The sequence below is a fragment of the Canis lupus genome, chromosome 16, assembly GCF_048164855.1.
Source record: "Canis lupus baileyi chromosome 16, mCanLup2.hap1, whole genome shotgun sequence".
Classification (NCBI taxonomy): domain Eukaryota; kingdom Metazoa; phylum Chordata; class Mammalia; order Carnivora; family Canidae; genus Canis; species Canis lupus.
The window spans coordinates 6841959-6859023 of NC_132853.1; the positions used below are offsets into that span (position 1 = coordinate 6841959).

Genomic DNA, 17065 nt, shown 5'->3' on the forward strand with positions numbered 1-17065 from the left:
ACACACAGCAGCACAGTGACTAGGGGTTAAGGCTGCCAAATCCCCATTTTCAGTGTTAGGACACCAATTTAGCTGTCACACCTACTCTCATCCGCCAACCTTACCTTTAACAGGTTTTGGCGGGGCGGGGGGTGGGGGGGTGTTTTGTTTTTTAAATAGGCTCCATGCCCAACGTGGGGCTTGAACTCAAGACCCTGAGATCAAGAATGGGATGCTCTACTGACTGAGCCAGCCAGGCCCTCCACCTTTAGCAGTTTAAAAAAAAAATTTTTTTTTTTGAAAGATGATTCTCAGGACGTCTGGGTGGCTCAGTGGTTGAGCGTCTGCCTTCAGCTCAGGGCGTGATCCTGGGATCCGGGATCAAGTCCTGCATCAGGATCCTTGCAGGAGGCTGGCTTCTCCCTCTGCCTGTGTCTCTGCCTCTGTGTGTGTGTGTGTGTGTGTGTGTGTATCTCTCATGAATAAATAAATAAAAATCTTTAAAAAATAAAAATAGGGGATCCCTGGGTGGCTCAGGGGTTTAGCGCCGCCTTCGGCCCAGGGTATGATCCTGGAGTCCCAGGTCGAGTCCCACATCGGGCTCCCTGGGTGGAGCCTGCTTCTCCCTCTGCCTATGTCTCTGCCTCTCTCTCTCTCTCTCTCTGTCTCTCATGAATAAATAAATTTTTTTTGTTTTTTTATGAATAAATAAATTTTAAAAATAAATAAGTAAATAAAATAAAAAATAAAAATAAATTAAAAAGATGACTCTTCCCCACCCCCACCTTTATCTTATCTGTTCAGAATCCGGGAGAGAAAAAGGGAAATTATTTACTTAGCCCCCCTCAAAGACATCAACAGAAATCACAATGGGAATTATGAAATATTTGGTCTTGAGGATAAAAAGATAAATGCAAAATTAAATTTGTAGATTGGAACTAAACTGACATTTATAGAGAAATATATAGTCTTAAGTGCATTTACTCTAAAACAGGAGTGATTTAAACACACATGAATAGAGCTTTCAACTAACTAAAGAAGCTCAAAAAAAACTGGAAGGAAGAAAACAGTAAAGATAAGAGCATAAATGAAAAGGACATCAACAATCACGAAAATGATCAACAAAGCTGGAAGCTGGTTCTTTGAAAAGACAATAAAATTGACAACCATCTAGCAAGATTAATCAACACAAAGAAGAGTAAAGGCACAGATATCTGATATTAAGAATGAAAAGAAAGTAAAGTACAGATACAGTTGAAGTTTTAAGACTCATAAGAGGGCACCTGGCTGGCTCAGTAGTTGAACATCTGCCTTTGGCTCAGGTTGTGATCCTGGGGTCCTGGGATAGAGTCCTGCATAGGACTCCCTGCAGGGAGCCTGCTTCTTCCTCTGCCTGTGTCTCTGCCTCTCTCTCTCTCTCTCTCTCTCATGAATACATAAAATCTTTAATAAAAAAATAAAAGACTCAATACCATGAGTGATTTTATGTTACTATATATGAAATAGAGATGATCAAAGTTCACTAAAAACAAACAAAAAAACCTAAATAAAGCAATGGCTAGGAAAGAAGATAAATCAGTGTTTTATAAAGCACCCCTCTCCACCGGTGAGCTCCCCTCAAACCCCAGGTGCAGTGAGCTGTTCCTCACAGGCAGAAGCAGTAGGGCAAGAATAGCTAGAAATCTGGAAGAAGTTGACTCCCATGCCCCAGTCCTCACTGATGTCTGCTCCACTCCTGCCCCTGTCACTGTTTTTTTTTTTTCTCATGCGAGCTCATGAATTCCCCTTTTTTTCCTAAGCAAATTCAGTCTGGTTTCTGTCATTTGTGGAACTCAAATCATGTCACAGTAAAATTTCAAGAAATAGAAGCCCTGGGAAATCCCATAGGAGTATGTCTCACACCGTCCTAGGACTCCCCTGTACCTAGGCACTCATCCAAATTCCACATTTGTGGCCACCGTGAAAAACAAACTTCCCTTCTATCTCCTTCTCAGATACCTCCAGAGAGTCCCTGATGACCAGTTAGTTGGTCTTTTCCTTGTGCCACATCACCCCAGTCCTGGAGTGGGGGCTTCTGCTCCTGCCTGCTGTTCTGCACTAGGATGGCCAGAGAATCACAGAACTCTGTGCCAGCCACCCAACACCCAGGCCCCAGTTCCCTGGAGAAACACTGATGAGAAATTTCAGGTCACTGGTGGCTCCGCTCCTGCCTGACACACTGACCGCAGGCCCCCTGCTCAGTATATGGTACATCTTTCATCCTCTTTCCTCCAAGCCCGACAGCAACACAGAATTTGGCCAAGCAGCACTTCTTCCAGGGAGAAATGTCTTCTAGTAGAAGGCATAGAAGGATCCCTAAGCCACTGGACAGGAGACTTGGAGGCATTACTGAATTTGGAGTTTAAAGGGAACTCAGGGGGCACCTGGGTGGCTCAGTCGGTTAAGCATCTACCTTCAGCTCAGGTCAGGATCTCAGTGTTCTGAGCTCCCGCTGAGCAGGGAGCCTGCTTCTTCCTTTGCCACCCCCCACTCGTGTTCTCTCTCACTCTCTCTCTCAAATAAATACTCTTTAAAAAATAAATAATTACAGGGACCCACTCTTCAAATGAGAAAGGAGAAGGGGCACCCAGGTGGCTCAGTCAGTTGAGTGTCTGACCCTGAGGTCATGATCTCAGGAACTTGGGATGGAGCCCCTCATTGGGCTCCACACTGGGCATGGAGCCTGCTTGGGATTCTCTCTCTCCGTCTTGCTCTGCCCCTCCCTTCCCCTGCCTCTCTCTCTCTGAGAAAAAAAAAGAGAGAGAGAGAGAAAAGAGAAGGGTGAGACTTACATGACGGGAGTGGTAACCAGGCTGCTACTGACTGAGAACTTCCAGAACTCTTTCTTCTGGAAGAGTCTGGCATGCATGGTCTGTCTGAATAAGCTCCCAGCATAGAAGGAGGCAGTAGGGCAGGGAATGGACAAGACCTGAGGGCCCATTCAGGGTGCTTAGAATTGATGCACCTAGCAGACAGTCTCCTCGGCGGCTCCCTGCACATCGACAGAAAAGAACCCCATCTTCTTATGCCCTCGGGTCATGTATTTCAAGCACAGCAATAGCAGGGGTTAAGCCACATCAGTAAACCAATAGCCAGTTGCATGTGTGCAGTAAGTATGTTTTCAGTCAATGATAACTATTTAATTGGGCCTTAATTAATGGATGTTCACAGAGCACTGGAGATGCTTGGGTGCACGGCCTGCTGAAAGGGACAAGTGCTATTATTCTGTTAGGGGCAGTATTTTAAGACATTTGTATTCATAGGTGTGAGAGATCCAAGAAGATTAAATTCACTGAAAGTGTACATGAAAATTAGTGCCCTGGTGTGACCCCCGCCTCTCTCCACACCCCTTCTTTCCTCCTTCCTCCTTCCAGAAAAGTCATGGGTCCTATAGAACCACTCTGGTGTGAACAAGGCTCTCAGATTCTCATAGCTTTTGACTCCTAGGCTGAGCCCACAGTGTACTTGGAGCTCCCTGGGGGCCCCAGCGAGGGTTCCCCTTCCTCCTGGCCACACCCTAGTCCCTGCCCAGGGCTGCCTGCACCAACCAGGAGCCTAATAAATCTCGGTGAAGTCAAGGAGGACAGGATGTTAGACTCCCTTAATCAGAATATTAGGTTCCCGGTCGCTCATTGGTAGCATCACAGACCGCTAGCCTTCCTGCTTCTGAACCCAAGTCCCCAGAAAGGTAAGCAGCACCCACATTTTTCAGGTGCCAAAGCGAGGCGCTGTATCTGGCTGTAGGGGGTTCTACTAAGCACCTCCAGATGCTGGAGGGGAGGGAGAGAGGCAGAGCAAATGGAGGAAGAAAGGGTGAGGGAAGATTCTTCTCTCCTGGTTTGCAAGGAACTCCTAAAAGTGAGGACACCAATAGAGGCCCTCACTCCCAAGGGCCCCTGAGCCCCTCCATTCCCCTGCCCTGACCCCACTATACCCTCCACAGGGCCAGCGAGGGCAAATCAGCTCTGGGACTTGGGAGGCCCCAGAAGGAAAGGCTGTGACCTTGGCTGACAGGCTGCATTCTTCCCCTCCCCCATGCCCTCCCTCCTCCCGCCCCTGGAGAATTCTAGCAGGGGAAATTCTGGCCAGAGAGTCCAGGGAGTTCTCTGGAGGAGAGCCCGGTCCCATTTATTTCATTGCCCTCCGCAGTCCACCTTCCATTTCCTCTCAAATGCTCCGTGGAATTCACAGGGTCGGGGATCATCACTTCCCTGGGGAGGAGCATGCAGTCTAAGATGATGCTTCAGTGGGTGGGCAGGCCTGGGTCCTCTTTGGGCCACAGTTTTCCCTGTCTGGAAAATGAACTTTGGATTAGAAGAGCTCCAAGACTCCTTCCAGTCCCATAGGCTAAGATTTCCTTTTTCTTATGGACTCCACTCCTTATGGATGTGTGCCCTTGGGCAAGTCTCCAAAGCATAGCCCCTGCTAGCTCATCCATAAAATGGGTACATTACCGGAGGCAGCCTGTCAGCTAGACTGGGATTTTCACTCCAACACACTGCTTGCTTGCTGGTTTCTTGGGTCCACCAGTGGAAGTGGCTCAGGGCCACTTAGCTAAAACTGAGTCCAGACCTTGGTGTCTGGCAAGGCTGGCTTCAGGTTCCCGCTTCACCAATGACTAACTACCTGACAAGCAGCTAAGATCTCTGATCTTCAGCCTCATCTAAAAAATAACTGAACAGGGGCATCTGGGTGGCTCAGCAGTTGAGCGTCTGCCTTCAGCTCAGGGCATGGTCCCGGGGTCCTGGGATCGAGTCCCACATCAGGCTTCCTGCATGGAGCCTGCTTCTCCCTCTGCCTGTGTCTCTGCCTCTCTCTCTCTCTCTGTGTCTCTCATGAATAAACAAATAAAATCTTTTTTAAAAAATAAATAACTGGGGATCCCTGGGTGGCTCAGCGGTTTGGCGCCTGCGTTTGGCCCAGGGTGTGATCCTGGAGTCCCGGGATTGGGTCCTGCATCAGGCTCCCGGCATGGAGCCTGCTTCTCCCTCTGCCTGTGTCTCTGCCTCTGTCTCTCTCTCTCTCTCTATGTCTATCGTGAATAAATAAATAAAATCTTTTTTAAAAAATTAAATAAATAAATAAATAAATAAATAAATAAATAAATAACTGAACAGATACCCACTTCCTCAGATTGCTAAGAGTCCACACCTCATGGCCCATGCTAAGTGGCCACTCAGTGTCAACTGTCACTTTGTGTTTGGCCGAGGGCTCCAGGGGGTCAAGGCAACCACAGTGGCCTGGAACAAGTCCCCAGCTCAGAAGCAAAGCTGGGACCCCTTCTGATGACAACCCTGTTCTTGAGGCCCCCAGAGTGACAACAAGGCAGCAGTGAGCACAGGATGTTCTCAACTACCCCCTTCCCCATTCCCTTGGATCTTTTTAAAAGATTTTTATTGGGATCCCTGGGTGGCGCAGCGGTTTGGCGCCTGCCTTTGGCCCAGGGCGCGATCCTGGAGACCCGGGATCGAATCCCACGTCGGGCTCCCGGTGCATGGAGCCTGCTTCTCCCTCTGCCTGTGTCTCTGCCTCTCTCTCTCTCTCTCTCTCTGTTACTATCATAAGTAAATCAAAATTAAAAAATAAAAAATAAAAGATTTTTATTTATTTATTCACAAGAGACACACAGAGAGAGGCAGAGAGACACAGGTAGAGGGAGAAGCAGGCTCCCTGCAGGGAACCCAGTGGGGGACTCCATCCTAGGACTTAAGAATCACACCCTGAACCAAAGGCAGATGCTCAACCACTGAGCCACCCAGGTGTCCGGTCTTTGGATGATTTTCTGAGAGGCCCAGGACCCCATGGGCCCAAAGCTTCTGCAAGGGCATGATTAATCTCTGGAGGGACCTGCATGACAGGCCTCCCTCCCTCCATGGTCTATCCCTTTCCCTGGTCTGTCATTTCGGGGCTCCCAGAAGCCAGCCTTCCTGGGGGGGGGGAGGCGGGGCAGTAAGCAGGCCCCACCTGCTACTTTTGAGAGTTCAGAGAAAAGCTGTTTCAGCTAGGTGGAGGGTGGTGCCCTCCCGGGTTACAGCCACACTGGGAGCCAGGGAGCCAGGCTTCCCCGGGCCCAATGAAAGGAGTACTGCAGCCTTGACCTTGGTTGATCCAGGTGCGGGGAGTGTGCCTCTGGGTAGTCAAGCTTTGGATGTTTAGATGTGCTTGCTCCTGGAGTGCTGGGGTCCACCCCGCAGCCCCACGCTAAACATCTGCTTCCTGAACCCCTTTGCTTAGGCTTTTCCAGTTGAAATTCTTGCCATGCATGAGGCTCCAGTTATTTGTGGCCTTCTCTATAGCCCTGATGGTAATAAAATATTTTGGCGAGCGGGTGCCACGGTGCACAATGCCAAGAGCTACTGAGGTTGTCTCTTTAAATCCACCAGCCGAGCCCCATGAGTGGCCCTTCCTGCTCTTCCATCCCTGTTTGACAGCTGGGCAAACTGAGGTTCAGAGAGCAATTTGCTCAAGGACGCACACAGCGAGGAAATGAAGGAGCAAAATTTAAACCCAGATCTACCAGACTACACAGTTCAGCTCTTAACCTTCCCACTGGGCAGTGTCCACTCTGCCTGCCATGGCCTGAGTTCCCTGAGGATGGGGACTGCTCCTGCTTCAGGACAGGCTTCTCCCAGGCCCCGTGCAAGGCCCAGAATGAATAGTGTCTACCGACAGACCCAGTTCAGTGCGACAGAGACAGAGAGTCTGAGACTGAAGGAGAGAGGGAGCAAAAAACAGAGTAGGTGGGTGTCTGTCAGAAGCCCTTCTACTCCCAGCCCCAACCACAGTGGGGCAGGGGGCACTGCAGGTGTCGGGAGTTTTGACATCACCCCCCCCCCCAACCCCGGCGCTGGGCAAGACCCAAGGGTATCAACTACAATGTGAGGGCGGTAATAGGGAGCCGCAGATGGTCTGGAAGCAGAATGACGCAATGCGAGGGGGGCGGGGGGGGGGGGGATGGTGGTGGCACTGTTCGCAGCACAGTGTAGTCGGGTGCTGGAGGCCACAGCCCAGTCCTTCGAGAGCCGAGAGCGGAGCAGACAGTGGCGAGGCGCGAGGGAAGGCGGCGACGGATGCCAGTGGCAGCCCGCCTCCGCGGTCAGGGCGACCCCGACCCAGCCCACACCGGCCTTCGCGGGGGTGGGGGACACTAAGACGTGGGGAAACGGCGCCCTTTCACCTGCCTTCGGGGGCAGAGCAGGGGAGCTGCGAGGGCGAGGCCCCAACGGGCACAGGCCGGGGCGCGAGGAGCACAGCCGCCCGCGGTGGGGCGCAAGGCCGGGCGCACGGGCTGGAGCGCGCAGTCGGGGCGCCCCTCGGCAACCCTGAGGCCCCGCGAACCGCGGCGGGAGGCTCCGGTCGGAGGAGCCGCGTGTGCCGCCGGCGTGTAACCTGGTATTTTTCTGCGCGGCCCCCAGACGCATGTTTCCGCGACGCCAAAGCCTTTCGTCGCGCGGCCCCGCTCGCCAGCAGCCCCGCGCCCCGCGCCCGCCCCCCGCGCGCAGCCCCTCCGCGCCGCCTGCGCCCCGCACTTTGTGCAAATGTAACCTTTCCGCAGGCCCCGCCTCCGCCAGGAAGCCGCGCGCGGGTGCCAGGAACGCGGGGCGGCGCGCTCGAGCCCGAAGGCGGCCCGGGAATCCGCGGCGGCTCACGGCAGAGCCACAGCCCGGCGGCCGGCCTCGGCCCCGCTCCCTCCCCGCTCCCTCCCGGCGCCGCTGCGCCCGCTCCCGGAGCCCCCGGCCCGCTCGCCCGCGCGGCCCTCCGAGGGGCCCAGCCTCTCCATCACGCCGCCCCTCGGTTCTCGCACCTTCTCCCCCTCTGCCCCCTCCCGCGCCGCCTGCCCCCCGCCAGCTCGCCTCTTACCGGCTTCCTGGGGAGCACAAAGTCCGAGAAAAGAGGAGAGAGGTCCGCTCACACCATTCCTCGCCGGCCTGTCGCGGGTGTGCCCCAGCGTGCGTGGTACCAGCTTCCCCACGGGCTCCCCGGGATCTCGGGGGCCCTCCTGTCCCCCCGGGCGGATCTTAAGCTGAGCTCTCTGGGTGACCTTGGCGCCGAGAAGCCCAAGAAATCCCTGAAATGACACATTCCACTCCAGATGGCCCCGGGGGAAGGGACCCAAAGGTTTCACGGGTTTTTCAAAGAAGTCGGTTCGGAAGGATGAATACTCACAACCCTAGACATGCTTTCCATTCATCTCATCAATTAATTACCAAACAAATATTTATTGAAACCTACTATGTGCCAAGTGCCTGCTAAGTCCTAGAGATGCAGCCATGAACTCTGGAGGATGATCCTCTATAAAGAAACGTCATTTTCCCCCCTGGCACTTTGGGGCTGGGAAGTTGCCAAGGTGAGCGGCGGCAGGAATGACAGGTGAGCCCAACCTGGGCTGGGACAAGGGTGTCTCTGAGGACTTCACAGGTCCCTTGCACTTAGCCTGCTGCCCAGCCTCCCTGCTCCCAGGACCGGCCTCAACGGCAAGGCCCTGTCCCGTTCTGTTCTCACAACAATAAACAGTGTGCAAGGCATACCTGGGGGAGAGGGGTGCTCCCCAACTGCGGCAGACCCTGCGCTCTCTCTAGGGCACTGGTGCTCAAAGAGCCACTGACCCAAAGGTCCCAGTGTTATTGTAAACAGGCTGCAAATGTGTCTGTGTTTGTTTTGTAGTAAGAACATTGGCTAGCACTTCTCCAGCGATTGCTGGGCAGGAGGCACTGTGTTGAGCATTTTATATGCATCATCTCTCGTGATTTATTTGCCACGGCAACAAGTGTGTTTTGAGCCCCTCCTCTTGCCAGGCATCCTGCCAGATGCTGGGGACAGACTACTAGAGAGCATGCTTGCCCTCGTGGAGCACACAGTCTGCTGGGGAAGAGGCAACAGACAAACAAATGAATTCATGAACATCATAGCCTGTGATGAGGGTTGGGGATGAACTAAGCAAGGCAGTGAATGAGACAGCAACCAGTGGGCAAGGCAGGAGGTGGGGTGCCAGCTCCTTTGTGTGGGAGTAGTCAGGGAGGGCATTCCTGAGGAGGGGGCCTTCATGCTGAGATGTCAGGGGTCTGAGAAAAGCCTGTCCTCTGAAAAGCCGGAGAGGAATGGCCCAGACAGAGGAACAGTCCATGAAAAGGTCTGTCATTCTCACAACTACCATGTGCCCATTTTATAGACTAGGAAACTGAGGCTTAGAAAAGTAAAATTCCTGGGGATCCCTGGGTGGCGCAGCGGTTTGGCGCCTGCCTTTGGCCCAGGGCGCGATCCTGGAGACCCGGGATCGAATCCCATATCAGGCTCCCGATGCATGGAGCCTGCTTCTCCCTCTGCCTGTGTCTCTGCCTCTCTCTCTCTCTCTCTCTGTGACTATCATAAGTAAATAAATAAAAAAATTAAAAAAAAAAAAAAAAAAAAAAAAAAAAAAAAGAAAAGTAAAATTCCTTCCTGCCTGCGTGGGGTCACTCCACTGGGACTGGGCAGAGCAGGCTCCAGAACCAGGCCTTCCCCTACACGCACTTTCCCCTGTCCCCCTCTTGCCCCCTGCCCTGAACCCCTTTCTGAAGATCATTTAGCAAGCCTTTCGTGGGGGCAGCAATGAATGGAAGTGTGCAGTGGAAATGTTCTATCTAGACCAGAAGCCCTGATTTCACCCTGCGTCCTCCTCTCCCACGCAAGGTGACTTTGGGTAATTCACCCATCCTCTCTGAGCCTGTTTCCCCCTCCTCGTAAGGAGGATAATTTTGCAGTCCAGTGAGGTCAAGGACACAGAGTGTTTAGCAGAGGGCTCCCAGCCCTCTGAAGGCACTCAATTTGATGTTCGCTGTCGCCAGATTAAATGAAGTGTTGCTAGAGAAGTGGTTTTTATAACTTGGCAAAAATTAGACTGGATGTTTTTTTGCTGCAGGGCATACACAGGGATGGCAGTGAGGGGTGGCCTCAATCCTCTGCTAAAGGGTCTGTGGCAACACCGGCCAATGCCCCTCCTGGCTCAGCTCCCCCAGCACCTGGAACCTGTCTATCAGTACTCAGCCCTGCAGGGTGCTGTCTGCAAGTTTACCCATCAGAGAGGTGGTAAGAAGATCCTGCTCACTGAGCTGCTGTCCCCAGCAGAATTTCCTCAGCCCCCACCATGCCCCAGGGCTGAGGTGTGGGAGGCATGAGGGGCAAAGGATGCCCAAGGCCGGGGAACCAAATGCTGAGCCTGGGAGAAAGAAGAAAGCCAGGGTGAGTGCTTAGTTTCCAGCAAGCGCTCTAACCTCCTGGCTATAGAATGGGGATGATAAGAGCACGTTGTAAAGGATTCGGCAGTTTGTGGCCCAGTGAGGGCTCAGCAGTGTGGGTGAGCCCTCGTCACTGTGATTTTTCTAACCTGGGAGGTTGGGAAGATAGGATGGAGGAGGTACCACTGAGCAGAACCTTGTAGAACAAAGAATTGGAGGGCTCAAGCAAAGGGAGTGGCGGGTGAAGGGGCATCCAGGAAACGGCACATAGGCAGGTGGGAGCTGACGAGGAGAGGGTGGCCAGGATCAGAGGAGTCTCAAGGCAGGGCAGCTGGACAACCGGGTGGCATTGCCACATGCGGCATCAGTGAGGATGCTCCCTGCTGCAAGCAGTGGGCATCCTGACTCAGGCTGGCATTAGCAGTAAGGACACCAGAACAGAATGGCCAGTCCAGGGTGGGGGGGGGGAGGTAGTGCTGTCCCTTTTGCAGCAAAAGCTTAATCCTCAGGGAACAGTGGAGGCCACCTGCTTGAGTCCCACACGAGGGAGAAAGGGCATCCCACAGCCACTGGTCCCAAGGCCCTCTCTTACGAATGTGCCACGGTCCCCATCTCAGGAGATGCTGGGCACTGTGGCTTAGAACAGAACTCCAGAACCAAGCAACTAGTGAGGGGCTGGCTTACAGAAGACAAGGCCCACCCTTGCGCTTGGGTAGCTCCAGAACAGTGCCCTCACATTCTGGGGAGGTTGGAGTGGATGGCAGGAGCAGGGGTAGGGGAGGCAGGAGCCTGATCTCTCTCTCTACCAGACTCAGAGCATGAGGGGCTGGGTCTACCCCACCTGAATGTCCGCAGCATCCAGCACAGGCTCGGCACGGAGCGGGAGCTCCACGAGGGCTTCTTAAATAAATGCTGAATGGTGCCCTGTTTCTGTAAGCTCCGAGAGCCACAAGAGAGCAGCCATCAGTTAAACAGACGATCCTTCCAACCGGGGTTTCTTATGAGAGTATCAGGACCTTTTACACTGGAATCTCTACAGGAACGGGAGTGGACTGAATAATCCCCCCTAAAGACATCCAGATTGGGATCCCTGGGTGGCTCAGTGGTTTGGCATCTGCCTTTGGCCCAGGGCCTGATCCTGGAGACCTGGGATCGAGTCCCGCATCGGGCTCCCTGCATGGAGCCTGCTTCTCCCTCCGCCTGTGTCTCTGTCTCTCTGTGTATCTCTCAGGAATAAATAAATAAAATCTTAAAAAAAAAAAAAAAAAAAAGACATCCAGATTGTAACGGCTAGAATATTCCCTTAGAAGGCAAAAGGGACATGGAATATGTGATTAAATTAAGGATCTTGAGATGGGAAGATGATCGTGGCTTGTCTGGACCGGCTGTGAATGTAATCACGGTGTTCTTGTAAATGGAAGGAGGGAGATTTGACACAGAAGAGGAGAAGGGGAGGTGAAGACAGGCAGAGGCAGAGTTATGTGGCCACCAGCCAAGGAATGCCGGCAGCCACTGGAAGCTGAAGTGGCCAGGAACAGACTCTCCCCTGGAGCCTCCAGGAGGACCCAGCTCTGCCAACACCTTGATGTTAGCCCGGTGAGACTCAGCCTGGGCTGTGGCCTTCAGAACTGTGGGAGAATATGTCTCTGTTGTTTCAAGCCACCCAATTGGTGGTCATTTGCTACAGCCGCTGGAGGACACAGAGACAGGGTGGTAATTAAAATGCAGATGCCTGGTCCCATCCACAAACTGCCCCCACAAAAAGCTCTGAATGCAGGGCCAGAGACTGAGTTTTAAGCAAGCTCTTTCCTCCCCCTCCTGCTGCACAGCAGTGCCACACAGGGAAGTGTGAGGAGCTTCTGCGGCAGAACAGAAAGGTGATCCAGGCTTAAGCTACACCAGAGAACACTGGTGAGAATTAACTTTGGCTCACGGCAGCCTCTTTGGGGCCGTGAGGTCCCAGTCCTGTGCAGCTCACCAGTTCTGTCCAGCCTGCCCCACAGCTCTCCCAGGAGCCCTGCCCCGAGGCCTTGCATGTGGCGTTCCCTGCTGGAAAGCCAGGTTTGGGGAAGGGCAGCATGAGGGGAACCAGCTTCACCTTGGATTTGGGACACCAGCTTCTCTCACCCGTCCTTGCCTCTATCCAGCTGAATGAATGACTGACCATGAGCACCTGCCTTTCCTGCCCTGGTCCTCCATCCTTTGGCCAACAAGGCAGAGCTCAGGATCTGGGCCCCCATCTCCTGTTGGAAGACATGATGGCCAGGATTTGCTTTTAACACTAATGTCTTTTATGGGGATTCATACTCCCCAGCTCAGAGTGGGGTCTGTTGCTCCCTGCTATTAGCCCAACCTGTTACCCCCAAACGGCTGAACTGGCCCAGTTCCAAGGGCTAGTGGGTCCTTCCCCACTCTGCTCTCAGGCATCAAGCAACCTTGCAGACAGGGGCTGCAGTCCCCCAGCCCATGGCAGCCTGATGGCAAACTGGTCCAAGTCCAGCCCTTCTTTCTACCAACCCAGGCTCAACTGCCACTGCCGGCTACCTCCATATCACTCCCCTCCTTACTCAGTGGCTCCCCATCACCTACAGCAGTGGTTTCCAAAGCTCCCGAGCCGAGAGACTTGCCTCCTGTACCTATGATTATAAAACAGTTGGGGGCAGCCTGGGTGGCTCAGTGGTTTGGTGCTGCCTTCAGCCCAGGGCCTGATCGTGGAGACCCAGGATCGAGTCCCACGTCAGGCTCCCTGCATGGAGCCTGCTTCTCCCTTCTGCCTGTGTCTCTGCCTCTCTCTCTGTCTCTCATGAATAAATAAATAAATAATCTTAAAAAAAAAAAAAAAAACAGTTGAACGCTGAGCAGCGCAGGTGGAGGCAAGGCAGGAGTCAGGGGCGAGGGGGAACGCGGCCCCACCCACCCCCTCCTCTAGAAGCGCAACACCCAACACCGTTGGCAAACCATTAGCCAGAAGATAAGAAAGGTATGAATGTGGCCCACACAGCTCCCATCCCACCTTGGCTCCCATCCCTCCTTGGCAGGCCTCCTGGGCCAAGGGTCATGGCTGCAGGAAACCTCCCCAGGGGAGACTGCACTTAGGAGCCCAGCAGGGTCCCCACCACCCTATAGATGCACCTACAAATATTTAACTCGTCACCACTCTGAGTCATGCTGGGCACTGGGATACTTGAAGCAGAAGTGCCTGCCTTCAGAGAGCAGGAAACTTCCAGTAGGGGCCTCACACCCCAAAAAGCAAGTACAGGGACAAGATGGTTGCAAATGGCAATAAGCACCCCAAAGACAATGAAGCCAATGAATAAAGGGCTGGGGGACATGAGTAGACCCGGTGGTAGGCCAGGGCCTCTCTAAGAAGGTGACATTTAAGCTGAGACCCAAAGGATAATAACTCCTACACCAAGGACAGGGAGCAGAGCAGTCCAGTAGCGGGAATAATACATGCAAAGGCCCTGTGTCTTCGTATGCTCCTATGAGGGATCAAGGAACAAACAAAAGTGTCCCACTGAGTCCCTCCCTCTCCACAAGAAGACAGGTACACAGAAGTCCAGAGCAGCTTCACTCCTCAGTCTGGGACCAGAAGGACTGGGATGGCCAGGGACAGAAGGGACAACAATGAAATAAACTGAGCCACGAAAAAGGACAGCTTGCAATGAGATGGACGATCCCCAAGATATGAATGATGGGAGCCAGGCCCAAAGGAGGTGATGGAGATCAGACTAGGGGTTCCGCCTGGGGTGGGGGCCTGACTGGGAGGGGCACCAGGGAACTTTCTGGAGTGTGGCATGTTCACTGTCTTGTTCCGGGTGGCGGTCACTCGAATGCCAGACCTCGTGAAGCTGTACAGTAAGACTAGTGCATTTGATCCCATGTAAAGTGGCACTGGAAAGTAAGAAGGCCCCCCGCCGCCCTAACTGGAAAGACAGGACCCCACCTCGGCCCAGCCCACCTCATCAAATCAGGAGGCGCCTGGCAGGCCTTGTCTGAGGTCAGCTCCTGAGCAGAAAACAAGAGTCGGGGCTCCCGACCCCGCACACGACCCGAAGCCCTCTCTCCGACCTTGACGGGAGCCCGCAGGGAGGGGTCAGTCCTGCTCCCCATCCCCTCCTCTTCCGAGCTCCTCCCCCTCCCCCCTGGGGCCGGAGGCCTGGAGGGGGTCCCAGGGTGGGGATCGGGTGGCCGTGCCCCGCCGTCCGGAATGTGGGGCCGGGAAGGGCCGGCTCCTCCCCGAGCCCCGAGGCTGTAACCCGAGCCTCCGGTTAAGCGGATTTCTCCCGGGGCAGGACCCCCTCTGGTTCTGGAATGCAGCCTGGGGTGTGGGGGCGGGGCCGGGAAGGGGTAACAAAGGGTGAGGCCGCTTTGAAATTCCGCTTCCTGCTCCCCCCAGCCCCCCAGCACTGAACAAACACGCCCTCTCCTCCGCCCGCCGGGGTTGGGAGCGGAGGGGGCTCGCCCTGAGCCGCCTGAGAAGCTGGGGCTGGGGCAGCCCCCCGCCGGCTGGGGTGGCACCCGGCCAGCACCGTAAACCACCCCGCACCCATCCTCCGAGCTGCTCCCCTCGGGCTCCCCTGGAGCCAGAGCAGGAGTCCCAGGACCTCTTCCCCAAGCTGATGAGGGTCCCCGGATCAGAGCGCTTGGGCCCTGGAGGCACCAGGGGCCTCCTGCAATGGGTGAGGCTGCCCCGGGGAGGCCAAGACTGAGGTCACTGGGTGCCCTTACCTGCTACCCTGCAGGGACCTGCCACCTGCTCACTCCTCCCCTTGTCCACCCCACTGAGGCCAGCTTGCGTGGCTCCAGTGCCAGGATTCCATTCTCAAGCCGGGACAGGCTGAGACAGGGGCTGTGAACTGGCCCCAGCGTGGGTTTTGTTTAATCTTAGTAAGAAGAGCCACCACCTCCATCCAGGGCTTTCCCACAGCTCCCAGAGTCCAGTGGGGCTGGGACGAGGCTGTGGCCTCTGCTGCTCAGTCTCCCAGCAAGAAAACTGGGGGATGGAGGAGCATTGGTGATCTCCAGGCCCCCTCCTCCTTCAGACCTAGCACTGACCTGTAGTACACACACGATGACCTACACACATGACACAAACAGGCACTCACGAGCACGTGCACCTGCCCCAGAGAGCCCCCAGGTCAGGGCTGCCAACAGTTGACCGCCTTGAATGCCCCCTGAAAAGCCCAGCCCCCTGGTGGCTTCCCACTTCCCCAGGAGATATCCTGACCCCCCAACCCCCATCTCCACCCCTGGAGCAGTCCCAACCTGCTGTCCTATCTTTCCATGCATCCCCTCCTCACCCTGAGAACTACCTCCTTCCAACCCTCTTGTCAGCCTCGCACTGCCCTTCTTGCCCTCTCTCAGGGGAACCTCGCCCTCATCTCCCAATTCCCATCGGCACCCAGTGCTAGCACATGGCTCCTCCAAGCCCAGGGACAAGACCACCAGATGGCTCCTGGAACCTCTCCAGCCATGGATCCCCCTTCCCTTGGGCAGGACTGCCACCTCAGCTGCGCACCTACTGGACCCCAAGAGGGGACCTCTCTCTCCCTTCTCAGCTTGCACTGCAGGCCTCCCACAGCCCCTCCTCATCCTGTAGGCCACCAGGACTGCCTGAGAGAGGGCCAGGAGTTGGGGTTGTGGGCGGCAGGGTGGCCAGCCCATTGGAGGAAATCCCCAACCTAATGTTTCTATGAAAAGATAGCAAGGGTAGAGGTGGGCTCGGCTGGTGCCATCCCTGACAGATGGGAATGTTAGAGGTTGAGCTTGTATGGATGGGCTTGGGGGGCCCCGAGAGGCTGACAGCCCCTCCACAGCACATCACACCTGCTACATGTGCTCCAGCCACAGGAGACCTGCGGGTCCATCTGAGGCGTCCTCTGTGGTCTTATCCTCTCCAGTCAGCTTTGTCCACTTCACCAGGCTGAGTTGGGGGTCTCTTCTGTGCTCCCCCAGACCCCTGTGCTGCCTCTGCCACAACACTGACCACTCTGGGCTGTCCTTGTCTCCACTGCTCTGTCCTTGCATCAGCTGGGACTCCAGCATTCTGCTCATCGACAGACACAGAGAGAGGAGCCAATGAGGGAAGGAAGGAAGGAAGGAAGGAAGGAAGGAAGGAAGGAAGGAAGGAAGGAAGGAAGGAAGGAAGGAAAGGTAGATGGTTGGATGGATGAATGGATGGAGGGAGGGAGGGAGGGAGGGAGGGAGGGAGGGAGGGAGGGAGGGATGGAAGGTTGGATGGATGGATGGATGGACGGATGGATGGATGGATGGATGGAGGGAAGGAGGGATGGAAGGTTGGATGGATGGATGGATGGATGGATGGATGGATGGATGAAGAGCCCCTCCACCAACTGCTCATTCCCCATTCTTATAGGTCATGCCCACCCTCAGGGAGGAATGTCCTCCTCCCCAGCCTTGTGCTGGTCATTAACTCTATGCCTGGACTTTCCTGGTTAATGAATAATTAAGCTGGACAGGGTCTGACCTCAGGCTTACCTTGAGCCTCCTCTAAGGTCTTCCTGCAGTCTGGTTATGTGACCGCTTCAGAGTGACCCTGCTCTTCTTCCCTACTGGTTCATTCTGAATCCTGGGGAAGTGCCAGGCACAGAGAAGTCCTGGCCCCCACCCTGGGGTGTCCTGTCCCACCCATGAGGCCATGCCCTTCCAGGACACAGGGAGCAGGGACTCCTTTTCCTCCCCACTTTTTGCCAAAGTGCAGAAGGACAGAACTGAGAACAGATACATGGGCCTTGAGCTCACTGATGCACTGAGTCCCCTGGGGTCCAGCTGTCCCCCACCCCCTACCACTAGGCCTCAGTTTCCCTGCC

At 54.7% G+C, this 17065-nt stretch overlaps 1 long non-coding RNA gene across 5 annotated transcripts in view; it reads right to left on the reverse strand.

The window, feature by feature from the left end:
- LOC140605853 (uncharacterized) overlaps positions 1-15097 on the reverse strand; it is a 91540-nt gene extending 76443 nt beyond the window's left edge. For 4 of the 5 annotated variants that reach the window (XR_012008397.1, XR_012008394.1, XR_012008392.1 and 1 more), the window contains exons 1-2: positions 14964-15097; positions 7879-8086 (exon numbers count right to left, since the gene is read on the reverse strand). This is a non-coding gene — a long non-coding RNA (uncharacterized lncRNA). Of the gene's footprint in view, positions 1-7878; positions 8087-14193; positions 14529-14963 lie in introns of those variants that run through there. The other variant, XR_012008389.1, reaches the window with a different exon arrangement.
- Positions 15098-17065: the final 1968 nt, after the last annotated feature.